At 37.2% G+C, this 6,501-nt stretch overlaps 1 long non-coding RNA gene across 1 annotated transcript; it reads left to right on the top strand.

Moving 5' to 3' along the window:
- The first annotated feature begins 3,444 nt into the window (after positions 1-3,444).
- LOC107741516 (uncharacterized) lies at positions 3,445-4,516 on the top strand. Its single transcript, XR_001640206.1, has 3 exons — positions 3,445-3,548; positions 3,639-3,673; positions 4,415-4,516. It is a non-coding gene; the product is annotated as an uncharacterized LOC107741516 (long non-coding RNA).
- Positions 4,517-6,501: the final 1,985 nt, after the last annotated feature.

Raw genomic sequence — 6,501 nt, 5'->3', positions numbered from 1 at the left:
TACACATTTTAGCTATTCTTGCCATTTTTGCTTGAACTCATGACCATTGTATTGTTAGTGCAATGCTCCATTGTTTGAGCTACAAGAAGGCGGTGGCTCTATGTTTCAGAGAAGTGCCATAACAGACAAATCACATTTAACTAGCAGATTGCAGTAATGCAGTTGCAATAATAGAAACTATTTATACTGTCAGGTGTGCAGAGTTGGTGTTATTAGGGTCCTCTGAAGATGCTGGAACTTATTGTATTTGCAAAGTTTTGCATTATTATTATTATTATTATTACATTTTCTAATTATTTATTTATTTTTGCTCTAAAAGTGACTTGGTGTCAAGAGACCGTCAGTTGTACAGATCTCAATGGTAATGTTGGTTGATAAAGATCATATATCTTATTAGTTTTATCATCAGTGTTTGAAATGTAATGCACAATCCATAATCAGATGACTTTTTTCAAATAATGAGTAAAGTAATACATCACTTTTTAAATTTGCACCGTAATAGCCATCAGGGTCATGCACAGACAGTATTTACATTTACATTGCATTTGGAACTTGCGTTGTATTCAAGATACACATTTTTATCAGTTCTTTGATTCCCTTGAGATTCGAACCCCAGACCTTTGCTTGGTTAGCACAATGTTTTATTGTTTGAGCTATACAGGAAGGTGGCAGAAATATGTTTCGGTTAATTGTCATAACAGACATATCACAGTTAACTTGCAGATTGCAGTAGTGCAATTACAATAATAGAAATTATTCATGCTGCCTGGTGTGCAGAGCTGGTGTTATTAGGGGTCCAAGAATAGGAAGTATATTGTATTTGTACTGTTTTGCTAGATTTTCTTGTTCTGCCCTAAAAGTGTCAGTCTTAGAGATCTCAATGATAATGTTGGCTGATATATCAGACGTTTGCAGTGAAATGAGATGACAGACATGTACCAAGACGGGATGATAACTAGCCCTGTTTCAAACTTACAAAAGTTTGTAAGAGAGACTAACTTACACAGTTCACATAAGGTGCTGGAACCCAATTGTACTTGTACTGTTTTGCCAATTATTCTTCTTCTGCCCTAAAAGTGTCTGGGCGTAATTCGTATACGTCTCAAACTTGGTGGGATGTTTCCAAATCCCCTTGAGTATTCAGATGTCCCCACACATGTGTCAGACATTAGGTGGCAATATGATGAGTACATTTGTGTTTTAGGCATTAACTACTGTGTCAAAAAAGATGAATTGTATGTTATTGTTCAGTTGTAAAATACTTTTGCTGCTATTGAGGTGGGATACGATTAAAGTTAGGCACAGGTTTGATGGTCTAGGGTGCGTTTCCCAAAAGCATCGTTAGCTAACTATGGTCGTTAGTTCCATTGAACTCTATTGGTAATGACAGAACTTTTGACCATAGTTCCTTTTGGGAAACGCACAATCATGTAATTATACTGTAGATGTAACTACAGATATTGATTAAAGATGTAATTACAAGCAGGTAATTTTAAACAAGTAAAGTGTAAATACATATACGTACAGTAACTGCACAATAAGTGCATTGTGATTAATGATTAATTTAAATTATAGTACATAGTAGTTGATGAAACTTAATATAAAGTGGGTCCTGAATTTTCTGTGAAACCAGCTCTTTTGAACTCCTTCTAGATCATTGGTCCAATTTGCAAACAACTTGGCATGCATCAGCGCAAAACCTTCCTGATAAGAATTTAGGAACAGAATTTTGATCTATAAAAGCATTCCAAATATGTAAGCCAATTAAATGGTCTGGCGTCATTTGATGCCACCTAATTGAATTGATGGGAATGACAGCTTAGGGGCAGGAATACTATGTTGTCCATATGGATAATAAATCCCTTTTGGTCTTTCAAATATTTTCCACCAGTTTTAATTATTTATTTTATTTTTTTCGGTCAGTTGTCTCTTATGGAAGTATGATGTATTCCTGTAAGTTGATTGATTAAACCCGAAATTATAGCATCAGTGGAGATTCCAGACTGTTTTTTTTTTTTTTTCAAAAACACATAATAGTTGCAATGATACATGGCACATGAGCCATCATTGCTTGGATCCTGATGATTGTTGTTTACGGCTACTGTATATTTTTACATTATGTTTGTGTTTGCCCTCGCCACATGACATATTCAGCACTAATAGGAATCACTATGGATGCATTAAGCCCCATACACTGTTGCTAATGTACACGTTAAATGCACTTTAGATACTTTTCTTGGCACAACATTTATCCGTGATGAGAAACTGCTCAAAGGCCAAATACATTTGTCTAGTACATAATTACATAATTAAACCAACAATTAAAAACACAGCACTCATGGTTGTCACTCTTCACACAATGAGGACTGGAACGAAGGCGCGAGGAGACGAGGGATAAACTTCAACATGGACTTTAATACAACGAACGCAGGGAAACAAACACAAGAACTTAGGCGTGACATCCAGGAAGATGATTCAACAACCGACAACACTAACTGAAAGGACTGGGGTTTTTAAACACAGGATAACGAGGGACTAAGGAGACACACCTGGAATCAAATGAACAATCAACATGAGGGAGAAACTGGGTCACATGGGGCAAAACACACACAAAACATGGAACGGAGTCTGACAATGGTGTTGTACTATTCCTCATTGGCATGTAGCTTTGAATAAAAACGTCTGCAGAATGAAAGGTTATGTTATATCCTCCAGTCAAGAGAAGTGATAGTCAAGTTACCTTTTCAAGGAAATGCATATTAAAGTACTTATGTGTTTATTTATTGACAGATGCAATTAAAAACCTTTAAAAATATAGTATATATACTATATACTGCCCCTTGTGAAAAAGAAGTGAACTTTAGCATACTTTTATAAGGTGTACTTATTACACAAATAATATACTTTAAAGTAAACACTTAAGTGTGAATTAAATGTAAAGTTTTTCAAAAACCAAAATGCATATTATTTGTAACTGATTTCAAATGCATTACAGTTTAAATTTACATTAAATGCAATTAGCCAAAGAGTGATTTTTGACCCACTTAAGTGAGACATAAGTACATCTTTATATGTAATTTCATAATTATTTCTGTTGTCTTTGAAATATGGTTAAAGTTACTGCTGAATGTACTGACAAACATTTAAACTAAAACATACTTTAATGTTGGTTACACTTTTATATAATAAAATACTTACATTTACACTATTATATAATAGAATATATTTAATTAGTTTTTTTTAACCCTTTGACGCGTACGATCACACCGGTGTGATCTATTTCGACCTCACTCAGACCGTCACCACGGTCTTACCTTGAATCACGGCATTCTGCTACACTTCCGAGACCTAATGTAAACAAAGTCAGGTGACTGACCCTGAGTGGTTGGTTCACTATAAAACATACGGGTGAACAAAGCACTTCCTCTTTGCCTTTCTCGCCTCTTCTGAGACCGGTTCGGAGAATCCGCGTGTATATGATGATATTGGAATATTACCCATTCAATCCATCACTATAGTGCAGGGGCCTGGTGCCCTTGAGGATTGCGGTATTTTTTTTCCCCTTTTTTCACTCTATATTTAGGTAAGTGGTTGGTGTTTATATTATTCTGAATTATGAGTTTGATATTTGTTTACAGATTGTATTCTGGCACTTTTGGAAGCGTACGGATTGGTAAGTAGCTTTTTTTGTTCTATTATTAATAAAACTACACATGCTTTTATGCTTCCTGGTCGCTACGTCACCCCGCCCGTGACGTCTCGCCCATCCATTGGACTGATTACACATGTGATTCAGAGCGTGGTCACTCTGGAGGCGTTCCCGTAGCATTTAGACGCAGCTCGAGTTCCTGAAGGGGAACTCTGAGTTTTTGGTTTCTGAACAGCTGAACAGAGTTAGTTTAATCCATTCTGAGTACGTTGACAGAGTTTAGCACGTGCACCACGACTTTGAAAAGCCATTATCAATGGAACTCCGAAATTATGATTCACCATGGCAACAGCACCCGACAAAAAGACTTCAGCATACTACGCAATACGTAACTTTAATTCTTAATCACTGTTATAATATCAGAGGTGAAAACTGGCAGAACAGTAAGTTATTGAACTAATCTTAATTTTCATGGTATCCCACGGGCAAAAAAGAAAAAAAGAAGAAAAAACATGGTAGCAGAAAAAATTTAACATAAAAACATAATTCAATCAAGTAAAGTTTCAAGTGTAAAAGGTTCATGGGTGTAGGCTACATGACTTTACAAACATTTGACATATTCAATAAATATCATTCAGTGTCTATTTCAGTGTGCAGTGGCTTTTTCCACATAGTCTAATGCTCTTTTCACATAATTAAATGTTCTCTAATCCAACATACATTTCTTAATTAGGGTAATGAAATAAACATTTGACTTCTATTCAGCCAATAGCAAGAAGGCAGAGACTCGTAAAATGGGGGGGGAGAACCTGCACCAGCACCACTGACAGATGAAGAGGAGATGGCCACAGTACCAATATTAAAATTCAACAGGGAAAAGAATAAGTGTTGCTTTTTATTTGTTGGAAATAAATATGACCAAATTAATTGTTAATAATTTGTGATTATTTAACAGCTGTGGTGGTGGTGGTTACGGCATATATCTCGCACTACCCTTCCATCTGGCATCCTTACATTCCATACAGTAATCAGTTTCATTTTTGGAAGGTGCAATGGTGAGAATATGTGTGTAATCAATGCATATGTGCAATATGTTATCAATTGAACGTCATTTAAAAGTGGTACTGCTCAAATAAATATGAATGTGGATATGGCAAAATAAAATAAAATCCTCTCCTGATGTAAATGTAACTCCCTGCAAATTAATGCAGCCTTATTAATAATAATCTACAGGATCCCGTGTAAAATAACATGCCATTTTTTGTCACATGTACAGTGTCTGCATGATGAAACTGAAAGTGGTGCGGTGAGAAAAAATAATCCTGTTTCCATTTGCATTAAGATAATTTTTCTTACCCCACTGGCAGATCATTTTACTTATTTCCCCCAGGAAACAAGACTAAATATTGTATTCTATTTTATATATATATATAGAAAATTCGTCTTGATTTAAGAATTTTAGATATTTATAGGCTACCTGGAATAAGGCAAGAATCTCAGCAATAAAAGCATTTTTGCAGCTTGAATGAATAAATGAATGAGGTATTTAAACATCGCTTACGCTTTTAAAAAATGGGGAGGATACCGAAAGAAACTCTGGGTTTACAGAAGAAAACCTGCTCCCGACCAAGTTAGGTTCACAGAGTAAGTTACTATGGTAACTTACCGAGAGGTTTAGTTTTGTCTTTTATTGGAACCAAAAACCCTGAGTTTCCCTTTTCTGGGGTTGCAAGACTCTGAGTTTTCAACAAAACCTGCTTTCTGGAATATACCCCTATTGTTCTGTGCGTTCACGCATAGAATATATGTCGGTACATCCTAATTGATCTAGTTTGTCTTAGTGACTGAATGAACTGAGAATTAACATGCTTGCACTGTGATACTACTGTTCGCAGTGGATTGAGTGAGATTTTATTTGGCTTTTGGTTGTGTTTGCACACATTACTTGCTAACAAATTCCTGTTCGCAGGAGTAAGGTATTTATATTGTGTGTGTTATTTGTGTAATGCTGTATGCAGCTGTACTGGATATTCAACAATCATGAGTCAACCATTGTGATGTTACTTTCATGCTACTTTGCATCCTCATGATGGTCACCGATAATCTGGTGTGTCGGACTTTTAATGCGGCCACACGTGCGGCCCGGTCTGGTAATGCACTAGCCATAATTTTGACTGCTCTGAGAAAAATTATAAGTCGGGAAGATCGGGACGTTTTAGGTTTGGTGGATGCAGCCCTTGCTACACATGCACAGCTTACTAGGGACATTGGCGCCTCTATGTCATCTGCAATACTTTCTCGTAAACAGATCTGGTTAGCACAAACCTCCCTGCCTGACACTATCAGAAAAGAACTGACTTACATGCCAGTTACTCCTGGTCGGGGTTTTCACCCAGATTCTCAAGCAATGCTTGACAAAGCAGAACAAACGCGTTGTAGAATAGAGTCAGTGCAGCGCACATTTGGTCGCTCTAGGATAACTAGACAGTCATATCAAGGCTGTCAGTCACCTCAGCCTCCCCACTTTAATCGGCCACAACCATGGGAGTTTGGTGGAAGACAGAATAGTAATTTTCGGAGATTTGATGACAGTCAAAGTGCAGGGGGGAACCATGGCGCAAACAGGTGGCTTAGTCCCGGTAATCAGTTAGGGATGCACCGCAGAGAAAGCGGAATCCCAGGGGCTCAGGCCCCCAAGGAGGGACTGCGTAGCAATACCAAAAGGGTGGCCGGAATGTGCTCCCAACTATGCCTGGACAGTTGGGAGGAAAAAATTTCAGACCATTGGGTACTGTCTACAGTAAAAAATGGTTACAGAATTCAGTTCCGGCATCGACCTCCGCCATTTTTAG

The sequence above is a fragment of the Sinocyclocheilus rhinocerous genome, unplaced genomic scaffold (genome assembly GCF_001515625.1).
Source record: "Sinocyclocheilus rhinocerous isolate Xijiao unplaced genomic scaffold, SAMN03320098_v1.1 scaffold134, whole genome shotgun sequence".
Taxonomy (NCBI): Eukaryota; Metazoa; Chordata; class Actinopteri; order Cypriniformes; family Cyprinidae; genus Sinocyclocheilus; species Sinocyclocheilus rhinocerous.
The sequence above is the reverse complement of the archived record's forward strand: the minus strand, read 5'-3'. Positions and strand labels throughout refer to the sequence as shown.